The sequence below is a fragment of the Vicugna pacos genome, chromosome 30, assembly GCF_048564905.1.
Source record: "Vicugna pacos chromosome 30, VicPac4, whole genome shotgun sequence".
NCBI lineage: Eukaryota > Metazoa > Chordata > Mammalia > Artiodactyla > Camelidae > Vicugna > Vicugna pacos.
This window is the reverse complement of record NC_133016.1, coordinates 6,158,055-6,184,761: the sequence shown is the minus strand read 5'-3', so window position 1 is coordinate 6,184,761 and position 26,707 is coordinate 6,158,055. Positions and strand designations below refer to the sequence as shown.

The 26,707-nt window shown below is 36.9% G+C and overlaps 1 long non-coding RNA gene across 1 annotated transcript in view; it reads right to left on the bottom strand.

Annotated features, from left to right (window-relative positions):
• LOC140690424 (uncharacterized) overlaps positions 1-26,707 on the bottom strand; it is an 84,558-nt gene that overhangs the window by 42,152 nt on the left and 15,699 nt on the right. The window contains exon 2 of the long non-coding RNA XR_012065697.1: positions 21,303-21,467. This is a non-coding gene — a long non-coding RNA (uncharacterized lncRNA). The remainder of the gene's footprint in view (positions 1-21,302; positions 21,468-26,707) is intronic.

Here is a 26,707-nt window from a genome sequence, read left to right as displayed (position 1 = left end):
TTGTGGATGTCCCACTAGAACACAGGATCTCACTGTTAATTTTTATTACCTCACTCAGCCTTGCAGACTCAGCTGTATTACAACTCATCCATTTCCTAGCTGTATTTTCTTTATCTAAAATATATAGCCTCTCTCAGAGAAAAAAATGTGACAATGAATATCTATATGTTCATGTATAACTGAAAAATTGTGCTCTACATTGGAATTTGACAACATTGTAAAATGATTATAACTCTAAAAAAAGTTAAAAAAATAAAACTTACTATAAAACTACAAAAAAAAATATAGCCTTCACATCAGAAGTACATAAACATTTTAACATTTCTTGCTTGAAACTATTCTACTTAGTGTTTAAAAAACATTCTAGTGACAGTATGATAGTGTTCTTCAATCTAAAGAGTGTTAAAAAAAAGATGAAAATTGATAAAACAGTATCATTAAAAATATATCATTTTTTCCTTTTGCTTGTATTTGTTTGTTTCTATCCTGGGGGGCAGGAAAGACCAGCTAGCATGAATTACAGCCCATCCCATTTTCCTTTGCTTTCATTCCTGAAAAAACATTCAACACCCCCACTTCTGTATCTGTCTTAATCTGTTCGGGCTGTTACAACAAACTACCACAAACTAGGTGGCTTATAAACAAACAAAAAACCCCACATTTATTTGTCACAGTTCTGGAGGCTGGAAGCCAAAGATGAAGGTGCCAACCTGGAGTGGGGGAGGGCTCTTTTGACGGCAGACCTCTTGTGTCCTCCTGCGGTGGAAGGGGCAAGGAGCACTGTGGGGTCTCTACTCCGAGGGCACTAATCTCCTTCGTGAGGGCTCCACTCTCCTGTCCTCATCACCTTCCAAAGGACCTACCTTCTAAGACATTACATTGGGCCTTAGGGTTCCAACATGTGAGTTTTGGGAGCAACAAACATTCCTGCCTACATCCCAGCCTTTCTTGTTCCACTATTGTCTCCCTGCGTGGCACCAGCACGAAATAGAGGCCCCTTATATGATGCCCATTAAGGTTTATGTTAGATTTAACTATCACTTGTGGTTGGAAACAGAGATGCCGAAAGTGTAGCTGAACAAACTCCTGCCTCTGCATTTTCCCGTTTGCTCTGGCAACGCAGCTAGAAGTCACTGCCGCTGTCGCAGGGCCCTGGGTCCAACTTTTGATAGCTTTGGTCCTGCCTATATGATGTATTCAAAAGCTCAGGTAGTCTATGTGTACAAAGAAGATTATGTATTGTTCTAACACACGATTTTAGAGAGAACTAAAATCTAAAGTTACATATATTAATCTACAAGATAGATCATTATAAGTTAATCTATTCAGCAGTGTCCTTCCTGTAGGTTATTTGTGCCAGATTCCTGGTCCGAGAATGTTTTCTAGATGTATACCGGCTGTTCGTGTGAGCCCATACATGCTGAAGCCAAAGCAAACTTCAGTTTTCCCTTGACTCACGAAAGCAATAAAGGAAAGAAATGATATTTCTGTTTACTTATTAATGTTCTGGCATCTTATGTGCATTAACCATCATTTTTCTTTTTTTTTTTTTAGAGGATGTCTTTGCTTATAAGACTGTCATAGTGCAAAGTTTAAAAGCAGAATAGAAAAGCTTAAATACTGTCCATTTTTTTTTATCATTACCCTAGTTTTGTTATCATCTCTGCCCTCTGGAATTTCTACCTTTCCAACTTCACTATTTGTAGATCATGAGTAGCAGATAATGTTGTTCTTCTACACAAAGGTTTTCCTCTTTTCAGATAACCTAAGAATGTAGGTGAAATTATGTTCAATTACTTGAGTTTTTCTATCTGTGTGCTTAATGATTTATATTAGTGCCTCAATAATTAACTTTATTATTATTTCACCTCATTTTCTATTTCCATTTTATGTAGCACCCATGGCTTTATCATATTTAATTATTTTAATCATCTCATTTTGCTTGGAAAAGCAGAAAGTCTGTCCCGTATCATGTGACATAGCACATTTATATAATATCTAAATGATTTTAACCTGTTAATATTATTGCTTTGAAAGCAAAATAGGGTTGACTCGGTGTTTCACTGTATATACGTATATTGCTTAACCAATGGATAATCATGCCTTCCACGTCCCTGCCTTCCCACTGGATCACGCAATGCTGAGCTGAGATGACTCAAAGGTGTTTCTGGAAATTGTCTCCAGCTCCATGTGCCAAATACAAGCATAAAATTCACTGTATTCTTATAATATTCTACGAGAAAGACTCACAAAAATCTTATTTACATGGCGAGGCTTTGAAACGGAGTTTCATGCTAAGAACCTGCCTGGTGACCAACTGTCCTCTGTACACTTTTCACGCCTCCCACATGCACGAGATGTGTAAGCAGCAATGACCTCATCCTATAAGAAGACCGCTTGGCAACAAACTTTAAAAATGGCCACCCTTAACTCCTTCTCTGAGCTGCCCCCTGCACATGGTGGGTTTCCTGGAGTATGGTTATTGCCTATTGTTACGCAGACAAATTGAGATTCATACATGTGAGAGGTCCCCCTGTGACACTGTAAGCACTAAATTAAAGAAATCTACTTTTCATTCAGAATATTCTCTAATTATTGCAAACAATCTGTCACAGATATGACCATCAATTAAAATTAGACTTGGCTTCTTACCTATGATTTTGTTTTTTCTCTTGCTTTTAAACTTACAAAACTTACATTTAATATTTGAACATAGAAAATTTATACAGTCTTTCAACACTAAGGTTGTGCAACAATTTTCTGGCTTGAAATTTTAACTGTTAAAATATAAACAGCATAGACTTCAGGTTTATGATTGGTAATTTTAATAAATGGCATTTTATCATCCTTTCCATTGTTAACCCTTGATGTTTTGTATTAATTTATACCACATTCAACGATATTTTTGAAATTTCACATTCCCTATCATTTTTGTATGTGATCTGTTTAAAAGCATAAGGTTCTATCAAGGAAGTTACATTAACTAAACAAAGGTTTTTGAATAAAACAGCAAGAAATTAAATTATATTCAGTTTACATTCAGCTCAAGTGTTTTCCTACAAAAGGAATTTTGGAAATCAATGTATTTTTGTCGAAAGAAGTTTTGATTATCAATAAAAATTGTAAGTAACTTTATTATTTATGGCATTATGGGGCATTTCTTAATTACTATAAACCAAAGATTAGCTTATTTAAAATTCGACCAGCGGACATTTTTGCTTCAGGAGTATAATATCAAAATGTATCTCAACAATACAAATTCTCTCTTCCCTAAGGCACAGAGTGACCTGCTGTTTTCTTTTTTTTATAAATTGAAATAGTCAGTTACAATGTGTCCATTTCTAGTGTACAGCACAATGCCTCAGTCATGCATATACATACATATATTTGTTTTCGTATTTTTCATTAAAGATTACAAGATATTGAATACAGTTCCCTGTGCTATACAGAAGAAACATTTTTTTGAAGTGCCTCTCAGTTGTCAACACTCACACACATTTAAAACAAAAAATAAAAAAACTAACCTTGAAAGCTTTAATTTATTGATCCACCATTTCACACTCACTTCTGTTTGGAAATGTTTAAGAACTATTAACTGTTAACAGTTATTTCATTAACCTTGCTCTGTGACATGCAGATTGTCATTTTCAGCACTGTTGATGGTATTGCTAACTGAGAGGTTTTAACTGCACTTACACTTCCTCTAGCAAAAATATAATGGGGATTGGAGGGATGGTGTCTGTTTCTAGCCTAAGTGACAATTTTAAGGGTCATATTTCCAAAAAAGAATCTCAGAGTCAGTCTTTATGCTCATGACATACAAATAGAAAACAAAAATAAAGACTGTTTTAGTAAGTCTTACAACTGTGTCACATTTTCTCTAATATACTGAGGACATAAGGCAAGCAGAGATCTGTAAGTCCAACATACCCAGTTTGTTACTTAGAAGATGTGTGATTTTAAGAAGTTAATCTCAGCTCCCACTCTGTATCTGTAATATGAATATCATATCTACTATACTGAATTTTTCTGATAGTGAAATGTATAAAATATATAAAATGTAACATAATTGTTAGGCATTGCAGGAACCCCGGTACATTTTAGTTTGCTGTTGATTATTTTGAGGATAAGAATCTTACATCTCAGCCAAGAGCTAGTGACAATATTTGAAATATTTTATGTAGTTATTTATGATAGATAATATTTTTAGGGTTTTGGCTCTTAGAATATGCCCGTGTAAGTGTATTTTAAAGCATCCATGGTCTTGTTAAATTTAATTCTGTATTTATAAAACAGTGTCTCTATATTTAAAATCAACTACCTATAATGATCTGGTAAAACCACTGACATATATGTAGGCTTAATTGTTAAGTCTGTAAATGAAGAAACATCAAGAGAGAGATAATTAAAATAAAATAGATGTCCTTCTTACATGACTTATAGCCAAGGGACACATTAGGCTTCTCTATCAGCGAAAGAATCAACATAGTTGATACAAGACAGTAAGGAATTAAAATTGAATTTGCATAATCATTCTGTCCCCAGCTACGATGTGACCCACTGCAGCTTTTCACAGCAGAAGTATAAAATAGTATAAAATAAGATTATTTGAGTTTGCCAGGTGCATTCTTGCTGATTCAGCCTACTTGGTATGATGCCAATTTCTACTGTTTCTCACTGAGGGAAAATATTCCTGAATGTTTAAAGGGGAAAAAAGCCCTATTCCAAATTTGAAAGCTGTGACTAAAAAAGATTTTTGCCACAAATAAATAAAAATAAGAAAAAAGTAATGCTAACTTCAAACAAGTAAACAACATCGAAATTACAGGATCATTTTTAGCCCAAAGAGCTTATTATGGAATTGCTGGATGCTGACAACACACAAATAAATAAAACATGCCCTTTGTAGAGAAAGTGTTCAGGAAAAACTATGTAATGAAAGTGATATGTGGTTAGTCTTTCTGGGATGAAAAGGCAATCACCAGATAAGTGAGGTTGAGAAAAGGCCTTTGAGGTACAGGAAGTACATGAATTTGTTGGGACAAGTGCATAGAATCCTGGAAAGACCCTAGACTGTATAGTTAGAGTAGGCATGCTCTTTGGCTATCTGATCACTTAGTTTCTTCATCTACAAAAGTGGGTTGATAATAGTTGTCCATGTTGCCACCAGTAAGTGATGGCCAATAGTGTAAACATCTTCTTGGGTTTTAGATGTAGTGGCTTGAGATGCTGGCAGGAGACATGGTGCCCTGTGTTCTATCAATCAACACATTTATTTGCTAGGTAACTATTTTCAAGGAGAAGCAAATATTTTAAAGAGAGTCTGACCTGGGTTTGAGTCCTGCCTCCTCCTTTGTACAACTTAAGAGAAATGAATTAAGCTTTATTAAGCTTCAGATTCCTCATCCTAAAAATGGGAAATAGTTTGGGCCCATTGTTCCTTTTTAATAAATGTTAGTTCTTATTGCTTATATTTAAAGAATTGTATTATCTTAGTGTGTAATTAACAGACATGCATCAATTCTCTTCCTATGTTGACTATGAGACCTTGTACCTGACGCTCACATATGTGACATAAACAGTGAAGATGGTTTATCAAAAAAACTTAGAAATATATTGTCTGGAGTCACAACTTCAAAATAACTATCAATAGTGTCACTGTACAGTGAAGCTGTATTCTAGACACTCATTTGAAGCATTCAAAGAGTTCCTTTGTAGGTAGAGAAGTTACACAGATGTGTAATTTTCAATCACACCCCAGTAACTCTGCCATAAGGCAAAATTAGAAGAGATATCATGGAGAAATAGGTTATTCTGTGTCATACATATAGAATAGCTGTTATAGGAATTCAAAGACAGGATGATCTAGGTGGACTGGACAGTCTCAGTGATGGAAACAGCTATCATGATTGTGGTGGTGGTTTCATGGGTGTAGACATCTATCAAAATTCATCAAATTGTACATCTGAAATATGTGTAGATTACTGTAGAGGAATCATACCATAATAGAGAAGTTTTAAAAAATAAAAAAAGAATGTCACTGGCCTACATAAAAATGCCTGTCTTTTTTATTTAAAAAAGTAAAAGAAATGTGTGCAGGAGGTAAGATGGGACCATCTTAAGTGTCAAAAAGTTTTGTTTTTTTTTTTTTAACTGAGTTACAGTCAGTTCACAATGTTGTGTCAATTTCTGGTGTAAGAAAGTTTTGGGTAAATGGAAAAATGGTACCTTTAGCAAAGACATGAGGAGAGAATGCAGAAGGCATGGCAAGGGGACAAAAGATGGTTTCAGTGGGATATTGGGAAACAGTGTATGCGGTTGGATGTTCAGAAAATTGAAGGCAGATGGCGGAGGTCATAGGTCATTCTACATCTATGTCTGGGCTGAGCATCCAACCAGAGGCTTGAAAAGAAGAATGGGTGCTCCCTCCCCAGACAGGCAGGCTAGAATGGTTCACAGTTCTAATCCACCCCGACAGGACATGTTAGGCCGTTCAACAGTTCTGGAAGCTGAAGCTAGAACTCCTTTTGGAACAGGGGCTGTTCTCTACAAGGTTCTGAGGTGTTCTTCCAGATACCCCCAGAAGATACTTCCCTGTTTGTTCAAGTCTAAAACTGTTCTGCTGCAAAAATACAGACCCTATGAACTCTCTTAGAAAATTAAAGTATTGCATCAATCTGAAATTAGATTTGAAAATGAAAGCATAACATGAAATGATTTTAGAATAAAACTTACCTCAAACTAATACTTAGAAAACGTTGCCCATTTTTGTGGCTTGAGAGAACTGCACCAACTTCAAGTGCAAACTATTAAGGTTTTTGGGTTTTTTTCATTTTTTTGGTAACCTCGCCCAAGGTAAGGATTCTCACTTGTTTCTCACAGTCTGGCGCATGGATGGTAAAATGAGCACGATGAAGCAGGGGTTTTCATCTATCATTATGGAATGGGGTGGAGAGAAGGGAGGTTACTTTCAAGTCTGTCCCCGAGAGACAGGTCAGGGGTCAGTTTACTCATCTGATTGTAAGGGAGAGAGAGACACAGAGACCCCAAGACGCATCGGAACACGGACCACAGCGTTGTGCCCGTCACAGTTTATCCAATGATGAGCAGGATGCCTGGCCGTGAAAAAGCAACAATAGGGAACGTGGCACAAGAGGAAGAAACTCATCATTTCAAACTGATTTCTGAAACTATAGTGTCTCTATTGAATGTGGAGTTTTCCCATCAGACCGCTCAGATTAATTTCCCTCTTTTACAGAAAAAAAAAAAGTGCAAAGAAGCAGAAGCTTGCTAAGTAGAACTCATGAGAACTTCTCCCCTAACACACGATTATATGTGTTTATAAAAGAGGAAACTCAAAAAAAAAAAAAAAAGGAAACTCATACTTAAAGGATTGCCTGAACTCATGATACAATGTCTAGTATGGATTTAGAAGATTGCCTGTCACAGCGAAATGCCTCAGAACCTACACAGGCATCCTGCAGAGAGAAAGGCTTGGGCTCAGGTTCCTGGGGGAGTCAGTGTGCTTCCGTGAGTCTCCTGTCCAATCTGCGCTCCCTTCCCCACTGGGAATCCAAATATGAATGATCTCTGAACACAAGATGCTCTGGATTAGGTACTTCAAAACTAAGTATCTGACTTATAAAGCCAGTGACACTTTCAGTGTTCTAATTCATATGTTTAATTATTGGGAACACTTAACACACACACACACTCACACACCTCATTTTATAGGCATCAGCTGAACTGTTCGCACAGATTCACCAGAAGAAGGGGCGACGTGACTTTGTGGTTATACAATCTGCACAGCGTGTGAGGTTCGGGCACGTTTAGTGACCTCATGTTTTTCGACACTTGGGGACACAAAAAATATTAAGTCCTTTCATTTCTAAACAATACTAAAGTAGGAGTTTGGTATTCTAAAAATGATATGTACTATTCTATGAAAATGTCGCCTTTTGTTAAGAGTGTCCATGCATAATTCTCCCACTTGCTTTAAATGTGGTCTCCTAATTGACAGTCTTTTTGAAGTTAAATAAGAGTCAAACAGAGACTCCAAAGAGTCTGTTATCATCAGGCAATTACATTTAGCTAATAACCTGGCTGTATTTTCTGTTCATGTAGGACATCTTTGTAAAAGCCCAGGCATTAATGGATTTTATTCAAAGTGACAAAGGAAATATTAAAATTGTAATACAATTTCCTTTATCTCCTCTTATCTGAGTGGGGAAGGGATCGGCATCATGGCATTGACTCACTCAGAGAAAAGTTAAAATACTATTTTTTCTGCAGAATGACCTTTCCACTGCAGTATTTGCTTGGCTCAGAATCATAATTTGGCTACAGACATGTTGTTTAAAATATATGGAGCCGGAAATGAGCAGGAAGTCCAATCTTTGAACATATACGATGAAACTTGTACAATCTCCCTCTAGTCTATTTTTTTAAATCTCCTAATGTTGGAATCAAAATGTTGCCAGTACCTTTTCTCTGTCTTTTCATAATTTCCCAAATATGTATTATCCATTATCCCAGCTGGAGTAAATAATTTAAAAAAAAAGCAAGTTGATAAAGCTGACACTAAATTTTAAAAAGTAAATATATAGACAAGTTTTTGCAACACTGAAAATCTTGGTTTTTAAAAAACATTTGTAAAATGTCCATTTTAATAGTCATACATTCTAACTTAGAGATTAAAATGGATGAATTGATGGCACTAAGATAACAGCAGATGTCTTAACTCAACAGCATCTCTTAGAATAATGTACACGTATTAAAATATACATTATTTTCCCCAGAAAATACAAACTAGCAATTGGTTAAATAAGCAAACTAACTAAAGCTGTGCTTTGATTTCCTGCTCAACATGTATTTGATAATCAATCTGGGATTCTGCAGTGGGGATACAAGAGCCAGAATCAGCTCAGAAAACATTTATTAGACACTTAATGTGCAGGAAGCATCTGGATTACGAGTAAATCATCATCCATTCCATTCACTCATTCATTCATCCTTCTGTAACTACTGTGAGACTACAACAAGCCAAGCTTTTTCCCAGACACTAGTGAATGAACAGTGAACAAGTAGTGACAGATTTTGATGGTTTGGGAGCTTCCATTCTAGCAGAGGAAGAAGATATATCATCTTAAATTTCAGTAAAGTGTAATAGAAATCCGCACAGAACACTGGGCCTCAACTCGTGTGCTTTTGGTCATACTCAAGATGTTTGTAAATACAGTTGACTCTTGAACAAGCCAGGGTTCAGTGGCACTGACCATCCACTGAGTTAATTGTGTAAAGTTCACACTCAGCCCTCTGCATCAGCAGATTCAACCAACCATGGATCACGCAGTGCTGTACTTTTACTGCTGGGGAAAAAATCTGTGTACAAGTGGACCCAGGCAGTTTAAACTCACGTTGTTCAAGGGTCAGCTGTATAACGCTCTGTCTCTCCTATTACTAAACCTCTTCCAAGCCCAGGTCTGTACAAACTGCTTAGCTGCAAAGAACATTCCTTCCCAGAGACTGAATGAAACAAAACCATTTTCATTTTGTAAGAATCACCATCTATTTGGACATAAGTTGAATAGACAACGAAGCATAACATTAAGGAAGTGTAATTTATCCTTTGCATTTCAATATTGTCTGTCATAAAAATATGATTAAAATAAATCACACGAAAGAACAAAAGCCAGTAAGAGGTGTCCACAGAACTCAGATATGGGTGCACACGACAGAAGATGGAATCAATGCTCTGGAGGTTATTTTCCTCAGAGCCCCTTTTTTCGCTTTAGTTATCTGCTGTACCCTAGAAATCTGGGGGAAAAAAGATCAGCTATCCCCTGCTTTTCAAAAGTTCACTTTATGCCACTTGGCTTTTACGGAAGACCTACATAAGGACCTGTTTTTGCTAACTGGAAGAAATCCAAGGAGGATTTTTGCTTTTACAGGAAAAAAAAAAAGGCAAAAAGCAAATGTGACATTCAGCGTTTATTCTGCAGGGAGCTGCTCTGGAGGCAGCGAAGGGGGCACCGGCAGCTCCTTCCTGGGAACGACACTGGGCGCCGCCGCATCAAGCCGCCGAGGCTGTGAGCGTGTCCTTGAGCACCTGTGTGTATCCCCGTCCCTCTTGTGCCTCCATTAACTGGGGAAACCTGCAGACCTGGTTGTACCAGGTTTAGGATTAAGAGGCTGAGCATTGTAAGTGGCTAGAGTAGGAACGCCACTTACACGGGTGCTATCGGACTCCAGGGGAGAGATGCTCAGCTTTTAGAAACAGGATTCAGAGTATCTTTAGACCTAAAACTCTATTATCATGGAATCAGGAGCGAGTGTGGAAAACAGAATTCTGCATTAGGAGTAATTCACTCATTTCACAATTGCACTCTGAATGTGTGTGATTATAAATGTATATGTTATATACACAAATATAGATATGAATAGACAGACATAAATACAGGAAGCGAATCAAGTTTTACGTGGAGAATAGACAAATACACAATGATTTTGTATTAGAAATGTGCATTTATGTTGTCTACGAATATTGCCAGCATGCGACTGGAAGTATAGCATCCAAGAGAAGAGGGGAACTTCTGGGGGATGAGATGTAGACTATTTTATAAAAGATATACCTTCTGCAGGCATGCCACAGGCATCTTCCCAGGTAGCAAGTTGTTTTTTTTTATTTCTTGTAAGACCACAACTATGAAGGGCTGGGCTTTGTCATCATAAACAGTACATGGAGGACTGAAGCTCTGTTGCTTAAGCTGGACATCACTACTGTTTTCTGGCCCCAAATTTTTTTTAAATGAAAAAGAGACCAGAGGTTTACAGAGTCTTTTCCAAGTTTCCAAACTGGTCACAGCAGGATTGAGGTGTGCCACGTAATTCAGTTATTGTCATGGCTACTGTAAAACCACCGTGCGCTCTGACGCTGCAGCTTTGCTAAATGGGGATCCGTGCTATGAGGAAATACTTTAGGTCTGTTTTGTTTGTTGGTTGGTTTAGATTTCCAGTATCTAACGTAAATAAGTTTGCTTTTGTGCCTTTTTTTTAAAATAAAAATACCGCACTGCTTTCATCTTCTTGTTTACATAATATCTAATATGTATCAAAAAAAACTTCAAAATATATTCCTCTAAATTCAGTTGTGTTTAGAAAAGAATAGATTTTTATATAAAGGAATGCTTTGAGGGAATCTCCGAGCTACGAGAATGCTCTGGGAATTGTTTAAACACTCGGAATTCACTACTTAACGCAGAAGCTCTTTGCCTTGATTACACAGAAATAATTACCGCCATTGACCGTCTTTTCCCACTGCTATTCTTCAAATGCATGTAATGCCATGAAGACTAGTGGCGCTTCAGTTTCTCTTGCATTGTCATGTGTTTACAGTGGCTGTTGACAGTGGCTACACAGCATCACTGTGGGGATAAACAAAAATATCCACTTATCCATGATGAGTACAGTGCCTCCCATCATACGCTGTCTCTCGACATCAGTGTGGAATCTAAGAGTCTACTGGTTCTGAGTATGAGCTTAGCTGTGTGATCGTCTGTCCGAGGCTTTGCCCTGTAACGGTTACTATGTATGAACTACGTAGGACACAGGTCCTTGGGGGACAATGAGACATACACCATTAGACTTAAAAGCCTCATGATTTATTCTGAAAAGTAGAGTATGAACTTTTTAGGAAGTTTTAAAATTTTAAGAAGCATGAGGGAGTGGTACATTGTCAAGGACTGATGAGCTCAGGCAAGGATCAACAGTGAGTCATGTCACTGGGACTTCTGTAACTGATTTCAAAAGAACACCTGGTGATCCAAGTCTGCACCTATCCTAGTTAAGAAATAGGTATTACACATACATGGTGATAATTAATGATGGCATAATTAAAATGATAGTTTTCTACTTCATTTGATATGCATAAGTTTTACTTGGTAATTTCTAATCTAAGAGGGTCCATTAAATATGATGGATATTTCTGTCAAAAAACCCATCACAGAAAACTCATTTTGCATGACTCGATGATGGTTTACAATAAATATGTAGAAGGTTGTCTGTTTATGAATAAATTATCTGATCCAGTACAAGATCTGGGGTAGTTAAAAAAAATGAGGACTGAGAATGTCATGGATTGTTTTTGGATAGATGGTGAGTTGAGTTCATGTAATGAATGTCTTTGCTGGATCTAGAATGATCAGCCTGGTCTTCTGTCATTGATTTTATGCAGTAGGATTTCCTAACTAAAGCAAAATGCACATGGAGAGTAACTGCAAGGTTGGGAGATACTATGTATTAAACATGAACCTTCACATATGGCATACAGAAGATCTCAAAACATCATCAGTCACACAGCTACTAAATTTTACCTGGGAGACACTGAAAATGATATCACTCTGGTTTTCTCTGAGAAATCGAATATTCATTCTGCAATGATGCTTATCACTAGAGTTAAAAATATCAAGCACAGATAACTTTATGGTTAATTTTTTTCTAATAAAATGAAATTCATTAGCTAACATAATTATTTTCTTTGTTGCTACTTAAAGGGCAGTGATTTTTATTTCTATTTTGCATAAAAGTTTAGAATTTCTAAATTCCCTGTTCAGATACTGGGTGCGGCTTTTGTCTCTTGATTGGACTCCAACTGATATATATATAGATTCTATAAATGCTATCTCCAGTTTTTCATCTTGTTTACAGCACATTGCAGGCCTTTTGAAATAAATCCTCAGAGTGGCAAGAGCTACAATATCTAAAGTATTAACGGGCTATTTAAAAATAAAGACTAGATTTTAGGGAGCATTGTATTTCAGTATTACTTATTGCTGTCATTACTACTAAGCAAAAAGAATCCTTAAGGTACTACTTAGGAAAGTTGTCTGCAACAAGATATACAGCTCCTAAAATGTACATCAATGCACTAATTTCTTCATCAGTGAAGTCTTTCTATATATATTTTCTGAGCTGGAGTAAATATCACAAGCTTAGCTGCTCCACCTGCAGTTGCTTTATATTCTGGAACGAATTCCTTGTCTTCTGGAAAGGCCAGCATCACTCTGCAAACCAGGATTTGAAAAGCAGCCTCAGGGAATCCAAGAATTGAGAACTGCATCAATATTTACTGAAGACTCTACAGTTCTTTTCACGATTCTCTTGAAGTCTGTCTGTTCCCAGGGCTCTTCTAAAGCCTTCTGAGGACTTCATTTAATGGTTATAGAATTCCTGTTTCAACTAGTGCTAGTTATTTTTTAATTTTCAAAAATTTTTTTTCTGTTATGAGTGTAAATCTTTTCCCATCTGTAGACTACACCGTAGTCCCGGTCACTCATTTATACAGGTACTACTTTATGTCCCATTCTCCTGTGTATCTGGTATCTTTGGCCACCTCCTTGTCAGACGGGGTCCATTTTTGGGTAGTTGTTATCCTACAGAATCCGTTTGCTTTTTGTCACTGCTCTATTCTATTCCAGTTTTAATTAGCACTGTTTGGTTTGATTAGCGTTTGCAGCTGTTGCTGAAAATGGAGGTGCTTGGTCCCGCTGCGCTCTCTCCCATCGTCATGGGCGGGCATTTTGGTAATTAGAGTCCTGTTTGCCTCAAAACCTGAAACTGAGCAGTCACTGTCAACCTTCAAAAGCATCAGTGTGAATTCACGCAGTACCTGCCATCTGTTCCTTTCATGGGGTCATAACAGATCAGTTCTGAGATCTGACTGCTTTTCCATCATTTCACTGAATGCTGTATACAAACATCCAGTAATAGGCATCAAGCAATACACCTACATTTTCTTCTTTTATATACCTGTCTAATTAAATGCTAAAATGCTTGAAGCCTGTAAACAGTGTCAGCCTCATAAACCATCCAGTAGAAATGGTTTCCCTATGTGAGGAAACAGGAGCCCTGCTTCCACGGGGGGCTCTCTACACACTAAGACCAGAGCGGAGCTTAAGGAACACAGTTCTCCTGTGTTTCTCCAGTTCATGTTTTCATAAAGGGGCGGCGAAACAACCTATGATACACATTGACAGAGATCTGCAAATTCACGTTCAGAAGGTGTAGTATTTTTAGCCTTCATGCATTTATTTAGAGCATAAGAAACCATTTTCTTGGTGTACAAACTGTACTATGAATTATAAATGTACACATTTTACTTGTAGCAACCTGCTAGGTTAGGTCTAATAAAGAGAGTTTCTTTGAAATTCTTCTCTGCTTTGATTTTCAATCAAGCTATTCCATCTCTCCCTTGTTAGGAATGCATAGTCTTTGGAAGTTACCGTCTGCCACGTGCTCAGACCACCAAGCCAGCCCCAGTGCTGTGTCTTTATCAAGCCCGTCCTATGCCCTGACGTCCTTTTTTTCCCAGCTATCCAGTCCAGCTCAACTAACCTATGGTTTCCTTGCTAAACAAGAGTCGTGCTTATCAGAATTTTCTCTGTGACTCACGCTATATCAAAGCAATTTACTTTCTTTCTTTCCTATTATTACCTGCACTTTTCATTCTTTTTAAAGATTTCCCTGCCCAATCTACACAAGATTGCACATAAGTTTTCTCCAATTCCTTTTATCAGTGAAATTCAAATGAACACAGATGCATTCCTAGTGTTTAAGAATTAACATCTATAGGAAAAATGTCCACGTACAATTAAGGATGCGGCTGCTCGTAGCATCCTATTTAAATTCTTTACATGTTTCTTCAGTTCATGTTTTATGCAAGATGTTAAAATACAGGTATCTAAATAATATATGACACACATGGACAGAGCCTATAAATTCAAATTTAGAAGATGATGTGTTTATTTTTTTTTTACCTACTTTATTATAAAGAGAACAAATGACAAGCAGAAAAGTTGGGCAAATGTGGAGGTGTTAGAATTCTGTGAATCAGCCTGTTTTAATAAGTCGTGTTTGGAGGCAGCTGCTACTCAATTTATATTCTTGAAGACTCACACCATTTAAACGTTGTTTAGAATTTCACCAGGTGCACGAACCCGTCTGATGTAGAATCAATTAAAGGTGCATGAACACCATTGAATTTATCAATGTCCATGGAATCTCACTGAAACCAGAAACCAGAACAGTTTAACTACTCAGTAAAGACACTTGTTCATGTCTATTTTACGGTGATAATTTAAAAGCACTGTCTCAATAAATTATACCATTGTTCAATATTTTGAGATTTTTGGTTTGACCTTTATATAAAAAAATTTACCTCTTAGAATGGGAATATTTTAACTACTCAGAAAATCAGTATTTTCCTATTTTTGTCTCTGTAAGTTCTTTATACTTTGATCTATGTGTAGAAAGCAGAAGTCTACCATTTGATTTTTAAAATTTTCATCGTTAAATGAGACTTGGTCATTAGCTTTTTTTTAATAATGAAAACTTTTTAAGTTGGCATCATTAACTGAAGTAAAACTTCTGATTATTTAGATACATTTATTTGTCGAGGGAGAATTATTTCCCATCTCTCCAGGGCTACACTACACATGGCTTTCTACCAGCTGGTTCCTTCACCAGCTTATTACTTCAATCTTTTTTGAGTTGATAAATAAAACCAGATTGTGAAAATGGTTGTGTGACTCTATATATTTATTAAATATCATTGAATAGTTTTTTAAATGGAGAATTTATGGCATGTAAATTAGACTTCAATAAAGTTGTTTTAAAAAGGAAACAGAAAATTTAGTTGGATATACAATCCATGTATTTGTTATTCTCTTTAAATTTTATGCTCACTAGCTTGAAAAATCAGCCTTTAATTTTACATAACTATTTTTTCCTAATTGTAGATTTGCACTAGGAATCACTGGAATCACCAGAAATACATCTTTGAATGATAAGGAACTTAGAGTTTCTTTTTTTTTTAACTAAACTGGAAAAATTAACTATTTGTAAAGCTACAGAACAAATTTCATGCCCATTCATCATCATTGGTTTTTCTGGAAAGCTTACTTTAGCACAACTAGTAATCATAACTGTTTAACAAAGATAAGGAGATTAAATGGGTGTTTTTAAGTAGTTTTACATCTTCTGAATTGGTATTAGGGAGGGTTAAAAACTTTAATTTTAGAATGGGAATTACAATAAAACTAACACCTAAGAACATGAAAAGTATTCAACCATCATTTATTATGACAAATCAACTTTAAAATTAATATCAGGAGGAAAAGCTAACATTTTGCTGACAGCCATGATTTTCCATTTAATAATTAACTTTTAAGAAAGTCACATTTTATTAAAATGACTAATTAATTCACTGTACTACTTTCCTAATAGCACAGGAACCATGGGAACTGAAAGGAGATGAGAGTTTTTAGTGAAAAGGAATACTTGAGTAATGTTAGGGTTGTTGGGTTCCACAGTGTCAATTTAAATGTAAAATGCACCACAGTATTGATCTTCTTTATTGAAAGTCTGTATTAAGTATTATTAAACTCTATTTAAAACCACCTTATGGAGAAAAGACAGTCTCTTTAGCAAGTGGTGTTGGGAAAACTGGACAGCAGCATGTAAGATCAATGAAGTTAGAACACTCCCCTACACCATACACAAAAATAAACTCAAAATGGTTTAATGACAAATATAAGACAAGACATGATAAACTTCCTAGAAGGAAACACAGGTAAAACATTCTCTGACATAAACTTTGGCAATGTTCTCCTAGAGCAGGCTACCCAGGCAATTGAAATAAAAGCAAAAATTAATAAATGGGAACTAATTAAACTTACAAGCTTTTGCACAGCAAAGGAAACCATAACAAAACAAAACAACAACCTACAGAATAGGAGAAATATTTTAAAATGATGCAACTAACAAAAGCTTAATTTCCACAACATATAAATAGCTCAAACAACTTAATAATAAAAACAACAACTCAATCCAGAAATGGGCAGAAGACCTAAGCAAGCAATTCTTCAGTGAAGACATACAAATGGCTAACAGGCATATGAAATAGTGCTCAATATAGCTAATATTGGAGAAATGCAAATCAAAACTACAATGAGGTATCACTTCACACCAAGCAGAATGGACATCATTAAAAAGTCCACAAGTGATAAATGCTGGACAGGGTGTGGAGAAAAGGGAACCCTCCTACACTGCTTGTGAGAATGTAGTTTGGTGCAGCCATTATGGAAAACAGTATGGAGATTCCTCAAAAAACTAAAAATAGACTAGCCATATGATCCAGCAATCCCACTCCTGGGCATATATCCAGAGGAAACTCTAATTTGAAAAGATACATACACCCCAATGTTTATAACAACACTATATACAAGAGCCAAGACATGGAAGCAACCCAAATGTCCATTGACAGGTGACTGGAGAAAGAAGTTGTGGTAGATTTACACAATGGAATACTACTCAGCCATAGAAAATACAGTAATGCCATTTGTGGCAACATGGATGGACCTAGAGATCATCATTCTAACTGAAGTAAGCCAGAAAGAGAAAGAAAAATACCATAGGTTATCACCACTCATATGTGGAATCTAAAAAAAGAGGACACTATGAACTCATCTACAAAACAGAAGCAGACTCACAGACATAGTAAACAGTCTTATGGTTACAACAGGAAAGGGAGTGGGAAGGGATAAATTTGGGAGTTTGAAATTGGCAAATGTTGGCCACCATATATAAAAATAGATTAAAAAACAAGTTTCTTCTGTATAGCACAGGAAACTATATTCAATATCTTGTAATAACCTTTAATGAGAAGAATATGAAAATGAATGTATGTATGTATATGCATGACTGGGACATTGTGCTGTGCACCAGAAACTGACACACTGAAACTGACTACACTTCAATTTAAAAAAAAACCTTAATGATATTGGTGAATGTACTATAAGAAGATTTAAAATTCATCAAATCCCCCCTTTAAAATAGCACCCAAAGTAATAAAATATCTGGGAATAAATCTAACCAAAGAGGTGAAAGAATTATACACAGAAAACTATAAACCATTGATGAAGGAAATTAAAGAAGACTTTAAAAAATGGAAAGATATTCCATGCTCTTGGATTGGAAGAATCAATATTGTTAAAATGGTCACACTGCCCAAGGCAATCTACAGATTTAATGCAATCCCTATCCAATTACCCAGGACATATTTCACAGAACTAGAACAAATCATAATAAAATTTATATGGAACCATCAAAGACCTAGAATTGCTAAAGCATTCCTGAAGAGAAAGAAAGAGGCTGGAGGAATAACTCTCCCAGACTTCAGACAATACTATAGAGCTACAGTCATCAAGACAGCATGGTATTGGTACCAAAACAGACATATAGACCAATGGAACAGAATAGAGAGCCCAGAAATGAACCCACAAACCTTTGGTCAACTCATCTTCGACAAAGGAGGCAAGAATATACAATGGAATAAAGACAGTCTCTTCAGCAAATGGTGTTGGGAAAACTGGACAGCAGCATGTAAAACAATGAAGCTAGAACACACCCTTACACCATATACAAAAGTCAACTCAAAATGGATTAAAGACTTAAACATAAGACAAGATACAATAAACCTCCTAGAGGAAAACATAGGCAAAACATTATCTGACATACATTTCAAAAATTTTCTCCTAGAAGAAATAAAAGCAAGAATAAACAAATGGGACCTAATGAAACTTACAAGCTTCTGCAGAGCAAAGGAAACCAGAAATAAAACAAGAAGAAAACCTACGGAATGGGAGAAAATTTTTGCAAGTGAAACCGACAAAGGCTTGATCTCCAAAATATATAAGCAGCTCATACGACTCAATAAGAAAAAAATGAACAACCCAATCCAAAAATGGGCAGAAGACCTAAACAAGCAATTCTCCAAAGAAGACATACAAATGATCAAAAAGCACATGAAAAAATGCTCAATATCACTAATTATCAGAGAAATGCAAATCAAAACTACAATGAGGTATCACCTCACACCAGTCAGAATGGCCGTCATTCAAAAATCCAAAAATGACAAATGTTGGAGAGGCTGTGGAGAAAGGGGAACCCTCCTACACTGCTGGTGGGAATGCAGTTTGGTGCAGCCACTATGGAAAACAGTGTGGAGATTCCTCAAAAGACTAGGAATAGACTTACCATATGACCCAGGAATCCCACTCCTGGGCTTGTATCCAGAAGGAACCCTACTTCAGGATGACACCTGCACCCCAATGTTCATAGCAGCACTATTTACAACAGCCAAAACATGGAAACAGCCTAAATGTCCATCGACAGGTGACTGGATAAAGAAGAGGTGGTATATTTATACAATGGAATACTACTCAGCCATAAAAACCGACAACACAATGCCATTTGCAGCAACATGGATGATCCTAGAGAATGTCATTCTAAGTGAAGTATGCCAGAAAGAGAAAGAAAAATACCATATGAGATCGCTCATTTGTGGAATCTAAAAAACAAAAACAAACAAACAAAAACAAAACATAAATACAGGACAGAAATAGACTCATGGACAGAGAATACAGACTTGTGGTTACCAGGGGGGTGGAGGGTGGGAAGGGATAGACTGGGATTTCAAAATTGTAGAATAGATAAACAAGATTACACTGTATATATAGCACAGTGAAATATACACAAAATGTTATGATAAATCACAGAGAAAAAAATGTGACAATGAGTGTGTATATGTCCATGAATGAATGAAAAATTGTGCTGAACACTGGAATTTGACACAACATTGTAAAATGATTATAAATCAATAAAAAATGTAAAAAAACCATAAAAAAAATTTATCAAATCCCAAAGTTCCCTTTATCTTTTGCATTGATTTCAAATCTCAAGCAAAATATTTCTCTGATAAAGGCAGGCAAATTGCATATAAGACAACCACATCATAGCACTCTACCAATCCCCATAGTATCATAGCTATTTTTTTAACAATATATTTTATGCTTTATGATTACATTGAATTTTACCCATAACTACCATAGTGCCTAGGGTTTTGACACAAGTCTCAGCATTTGGTTTTTAATCCCAGTTATATCCATAAATATTATCTTGTTCTGTATGACGACCTAAGAGACTTCACCTGTGTCTTCTAGGAATGACAATTCCTTCTACCTATAGGGATCTGCAACTATACCAAAAATTAAGTGGCATTATCAACAGCATAGAAATTGGGTATTTTTAGCACATTCCAAAAAAATTTTTTCTCCTAGTTGTGATAATTGAGGTTTATCTGCTAGAGTGAATCCCCTGTACACTACAAAGGGGAAATCATTCAGATTCAACTTGAGGTCCCTTTCTGAGGGGTGTTTTTGCCAGGGAAACAGTCTGCAAAATTGTGTTGCATTTTCATAAATTTATGTAATTGCCAATTTTCCACAGTGAATATGGAATTTGATGGTATTAGTTATATCCTAAAATTCTGAAGTTCCATAAAATTATAAATGATCATTTTTATTATGTTTCTGTGAAGTTGTTAGAGAATTACTATCATCTGGGTAAGTCTTGCTGTATCTTTTAAGGTACCAACAAAGACACGTAACTAGGATAGTGTGTGCCTTCAGGGGAAAAAAAAACTACTCAAATAAGAAAAGAAAGAACATTCTACAACAAAAATAAATATCCAGATTAGCAGTCCAGTTCTGGTAAAGTAGTTTTGCACTGCTGCCAGGAACTTGGGCTTCCAAATTTCTGCGTCTTCATAATCTTTGGTAACTGCTAGACACTGAGCTATCTCGTGTCTGTTTCACAGAGAAGGCGGTGGAAAAGGCAAAAAGAAGGTGCCCTAATCTAAGGTCACTTCGCGGAAGTGCCCCCGACAACAGTGCAGATCTCTCATTGGCCCGGCTCGAGTCACAGGGCCACATGGAGCAGCAAGATAGTCTGGCACTTCTGCCTCCTTTACAGGTGGCGATGTCCAGGGCATAACAACTGGGGTACTCTTACTAGGGAAAGTGAAAATGGACACTGAGGGGAAAGCGGTCTCTGACACAACCAGCAGCGCGCCTCCTGTTATCATACAGCAGTGTCAGTCAAAAGCCCGAAGGACTTCTTGCTTCCCCTTTGGCATGTTTAAGATCAATACTAAAATACCATCATCACAACTAGCATTTCCGATTCTGCCGTTATCACACAGAAGCCCCCCACTTTTTGTTCTTACCAAAGAATTGCACTACCTCCACTGAGACAGTAACTTCCCCGCTTTCCAGCTCAGCAACGGAAATGCCATCTCTCACAAACCATCTCTGTGAATCCCTGCGCTTTTCAGGGCCTCTGTCTCCGGATGTTTTAACAAGACATCTTCGTGTATCGGGGGAGGGGGGTGGGATAGCGAAGCCTACCGCTTTCAAGGCTGCAATTTGCTGGCTCTTTCCTCTGAAAATTAACGTGTTCTGAAGAATCTCGCCCGCGTGTTTGTAAAGCAGGGAAGGGGCGTCCCGATTCCCTCAGGTTTGTGCTGCCTTCTTTGCCTTCGCCTCAGTCACCGAACAGAGTATTCTGCATTGCTGTGCTCAGTTTCAACAGAACAAAATGGAAAAAAAAAAAAAATGAAAAGGTTCACACTTTTTGCGTTATCATTCCTCAGCACCAAAGTCCAGTAAATCCAACATGTGGCTTTTCTTGTGTGCGTAACAGTGTCTCAGGGTCTGTGACTGTCCAAGCAAGGAAACCTATGTAATCCAAGTGAATCCTAAGAGCTGTGCAGCTCTGCAGTGCGGCTACGGGTTAAGGCGAGGGGCAACAGACACTATAAATACCTGTGTGGATTACATTTAAGAACACACGCCTCCATGTAGACAGCCATCTGGCATAATCGGCGTTTTCATTACTCTTCTTGATAGCCGTTCATAATTGTGGATGCATTCATGTGTGTAAGTGTACAGTCATATGAACAGATCCATTATATAAAATGTATATTTAACATGTATTCATCTTAAGAGTCTTATTATGTCTGCCTGTATCTGCCAGTGGCTTTAATGTTTCCCTCAAGGGTACTTCTTGTGATAAAATTAAACATAAACGAGGTAAGTTGATGAGTATTTAGAAGCAGATAGATATATAAGCATGTAGACATAACTAGTAAATTTAACATATTCATATATGAACATAGATATGATATTTGACAGACAGACAACTATAGCTGTAGATACAGATACAATACCTATGAGCAGATGAAACATATAGAAAAAGTACCCAAGGAGAGTGGCTCATGGGTACGAGTGTTTTTGTGTATGTGTGGGGGAGGGGACACACTTGCAAGGCCCCCGGACAGGGTTTGGGCTCTGGCTCACACTCTAGGGGACAAGCCGTATAAGACACTCAGCTGTATCTTGGAGTCTCATTTAGCATAATCATACAAAAGCAATAATAAGGAAATACGCCACTTCTCAGTCAGGTTCAGATCTAATGGTGTCTTAACTGAGACAGCGATCCAAACTCAGAAGCAGAGTTTAGACTAGCATAAAATGAGTCTTCATTATACATGTTGAACTCAGACTGAGACCGTTCACATTTGCAACACAGTGTGACTGGATGCAACTGTAGCCCGCCTTCAGCACCTACTTCCTCTTAGGGATGTGTCAACTCTTAAATTCTTCATCATTTTCATTACACAAAAAAAGTAATTCTTATGATTTTGTTATTTCTGCAGATACACTGTGTTGATACATTAAACCTCTCAAATGTAACTAACTTGCACATTCTTTTTGGAGGATCATTTGTGTATGTCTTTAAATCTTGCATATAGTAGATTCTTGAAAAAGATGAGCCAATAATAAGACTGTCTTTCGACCAGTGACATTGACACAATACAGAATGTTGCTTGTCTTAAAATTACATATTTAAATGTGAAGATCTGTGTAAAAAAAATAGCCCTATCCAGACCTGTGGATAAAGGTATTCTAATTCAGAGATAGGATAGAATTCTATCAACTCCATGTCCTCATGTCCCATAATAATCAGCAGTCTTCTGAAAGCAATAAAAAGGCCTGGATATCCTCACGCATCGTCACTGAGGTGCTCTGACTGATCAGAAGAATCACAGGGAATAAGAGAAGCCAAAGAATTCAGAGAACTTTCACGGCAGATCAGAAGCCGAAGACACATCTCAGGCGTGGGCATTTGCAGCTCCATCAGGGACTCTGGGGTATCCTAGCTGAACGGGACCTAAGAGAGCATTTGTTCCTCCCATTTAAGCTTTATCAATAAGAAAACAAAGGCCAAGGGAAATTAAATGACCCGTGCAAAGGGCATTTTGTGGGACTGCCACTCCGCCTCAACTGGACCCTTGGTGCCTTCACTCTTTCTCTAGTTTTACCCACCTTGGAAGCCACTACCTTCGCATTGTGTTGGAGACCACAGTGAATGTCTTTAACTGCTCAATGTTTCTCCTGGTGCCTGGTCGTTCTAATTCAATCATTTGAATAACTGGAATGAGGAATTTTGAAAAAAGGGTGAGTCAAAAAATAAAGACAAAATTAAGCGCTTTGTGTATATGTGTCTGTGCGCGTGTGTGTGTGCGCGCAGGCACTTGTGTGCGTTAGTCCTTGAAATGACCCTATGAAATTAAACTCCTGGAAAATGTTGTTCTTTCCGGTTTTAATCTGGACATTCTTGCTCATGAATATGAGAAGATGTGTACGTGTGTGCACGTGTGTGTTGAGGATAAATAAATAGAAACTCGGGAAGAAGACAGTGCCTACTCTGCACTCATAAGGTGATATTTTTCTTATTCCTTGATATGTACCTTTACATCACACAAGAGGTAAATAATCTTAAAGTCATATTAAATTCTCTATTAAGGTTTTCTGTCTTACTTTGATTTTTCCATTTCAGTGCTTCACTTTTACCTCCATGTAATTGTGCTAACCCATGTGGACGTGTAGCTACCAATCCCCAAACGACTTTCAAGACAAAAGAGAAGCAGAGTAAAGGCTACATTAATTCTAATGGGCACTGATTTCATTCTTGTATTCTGTTAATAAATCACTGATAATGCAACATTTTCTAGGGAAAGTTGTTAGAACCAAGTTGCCATTCATGGCTTTAAATTAGCTTTCAAAGTTCTACAAATGGGAAAAATACTTAATATGAGTCAAAAGTGAATTAATTTGCATAATGAACTTTTCTGTTCATCCACAGGCTAGGTAGGGGAATTCTCTGAAAGTTGTTAAATTATGTTTCTGCTTTGTTTCAATGCACCTGGAAAGTACAAGATAATAAATCTCATTTGGTTGAAAGGAAACTAGCTATTCAACCTTGTTTAAGACCCTTATGTCGCTGGATAAAATTATTGTGCCAAACGTGGCTACGTTACTGCCAAAACTGACATAGGTGAAAGCAAGGATAACGGAATTTGACTCAGAGAGAAATGAAGAGCTATGGTGTGGCAGGGCTTTGAGCAGAGCAGCGATGTGATCTAACATATTTCAGAAGGACCAGTCTCTCCAAGAAAAGAGTGTGGAGGATGAATGCAGAGGGAGAGGGACCAGTCTGGAGGCTACTGTGACAATGCAGGAGACAGTGCCTGGTAAAAGTGCAGAGACAGAAGTGATACACTGCTGGTTTATAATATGTATAATGCATATATGATTATAACTAAGCAGAGATTATGGGTTATAGCTAGCTCTTATTTTTTAGACATTCATGGGTTTTATTATCAAATAATCCATTTATATATGTTGACCTTCCAATAAAAAAATTACAGAATTGCAAGAACATGCATTATTTTGAAATACCTGATGGCTTTAAATTAAGAAAAAAAAGTCACTGCTGTAAAGTAAACCAGTCTTTCATCACCTAATAGAGTTGATGTTGTTCTTAATGTAATTTTAGCCTGTGACGTACTACAAAACTGTTATTTCGAAACTTTGTTCTATCCAGGAGAATAATATTTCATGGCATATACCTGCCCACTGTAAAAATCCAACACATGCAAAATTAATATGCAACAGGAAATAAAGTTACCATTAGGTCTATTTCAAAAATACTCATGGCCTGCTTTAAATAAAGGTGCCAGTCATCTGTGGTCAACACTGTACGTGAAATAAGTCAGGTAAGTAGAAGTTCATACTGTATTATTCTGTCCTATAAAATTCTAGACAGTACAAGCTAATCTACGGAGAAGGAAAGCAGATGAGTGGTTTCCAAGGGCTGGAAGGGTGGGGAGGTTTGGGAGAAGGGGCATGGTACCCTTTTGGGGATGATGGGAAAGTACATTAAGGAGATTGCTATGATGGCTTTCCAAGCGTATACATTTGACAAAACTTATCAAGGTTTACAAGCTAAGTACGAGCAGTTTACTATGTGCCAATTTGCTCAGTAAAGATGTTACGTACAGTTAGTTAGATTTGCAAAACTTCTATTGACCAAAGATATCATGACATGTTTATTTCATTGAAAACCAAGCATACAGAAAGTTCCACAAATTTCCAAAAGTATCACCATCATCCTGTTTGGGATGAGCATGCCTGTCCATGAACTTTGTGTTAAGTTTTATGAAAACTTTTAGAGAATAGTACCATGAAACTTAGTACACATTAATGGCTAACATGCTTTTTAAAGTAATTAAATTATACAATTTTAGAGTAATATGTGTTTCTTACAACACAGTTCCCAACAATATTAAAATTATAAAAATATTTTAAAGTGCTGAGGTGCACCAAACATAAATTAAAACCCAGATTTTGTCATCAAGAAATAACCCTTCTATATCAAGTGAATACCATTCCAGATGTGTGTGTGGTGTGTGTGTGTGTGTGTGTGTGTGTGTGCTCACAGACACGGAAGGACGGACGGCGAAGAGGACAGCACCTGCACAGATCTAGCTGTGTTAAACATTAGGAAATCCTTTTAATCCATCAGCATTTCCAACCTTTCTTTGCAATTATTTGCTCCCTTAATAGCTTCTTCGTTATCCTGCCATGACATAATACCTGTGACATGACAGCACTTATGGAATTATTATTTTGTGAGTGAAATGTATGCATACAATACATGCATTGTCTTTGGCAGATACTTGTCATCTCTATAATCAAGCAAATCACTGCTTTCTTTCCCTTTAAAGGAATTTTTGCCAAAAGGTAACAGGGGCGAGTGTTCCAGCCAAGACAGTTAAAGTGATACCATGTCAAACCCAGCCACGTAATTTAGGAACGTGTCAGGAGCAACTGTAAGATGCCCTTTAATACATTTACTTTTTACACTATAAGTATGATTAGATGAGTTTGAGCTATTTCCCCACTAAACATTAGTTGTATCTGTAAACAGCCCAAATACTAGATCTTCGTATGTTACTTCCTTTCTAGAAGACTTCTAGGCATTTAGCCTCCTGCTTCTTGATAAGAAAAGAGGTGAAGAAATGCCTGTATCTAAGGTAAACACTCCATGGTGCATTAATGATATGTAAAGGCGTTACTTGCATTTGGATTACCAACTAATAGGACCAAAATTAATACAAATGTGAAATGAATGCCTGGGTCTAGAATAATGCCATGCTTAGACCAAAAACAAAGCTGTGCAAACATTTTGTCATCAGGAAACATCCCTGGTCTTTAATCACCTGTGACCATCTCTCCCCAAATCTGAAGGAACTTTGAGTTATCGCTGCATGAAGCATATGGGAGACATAAATGAGAGGCAGTTTTCTCTAACCCTCTATTTTGTTCACTTTTTTTTTTGAATATACATTTCAGGCTTTAAAACTTCAGACAACATATGTGTTGTTATCATAAATATTATTTCTGTT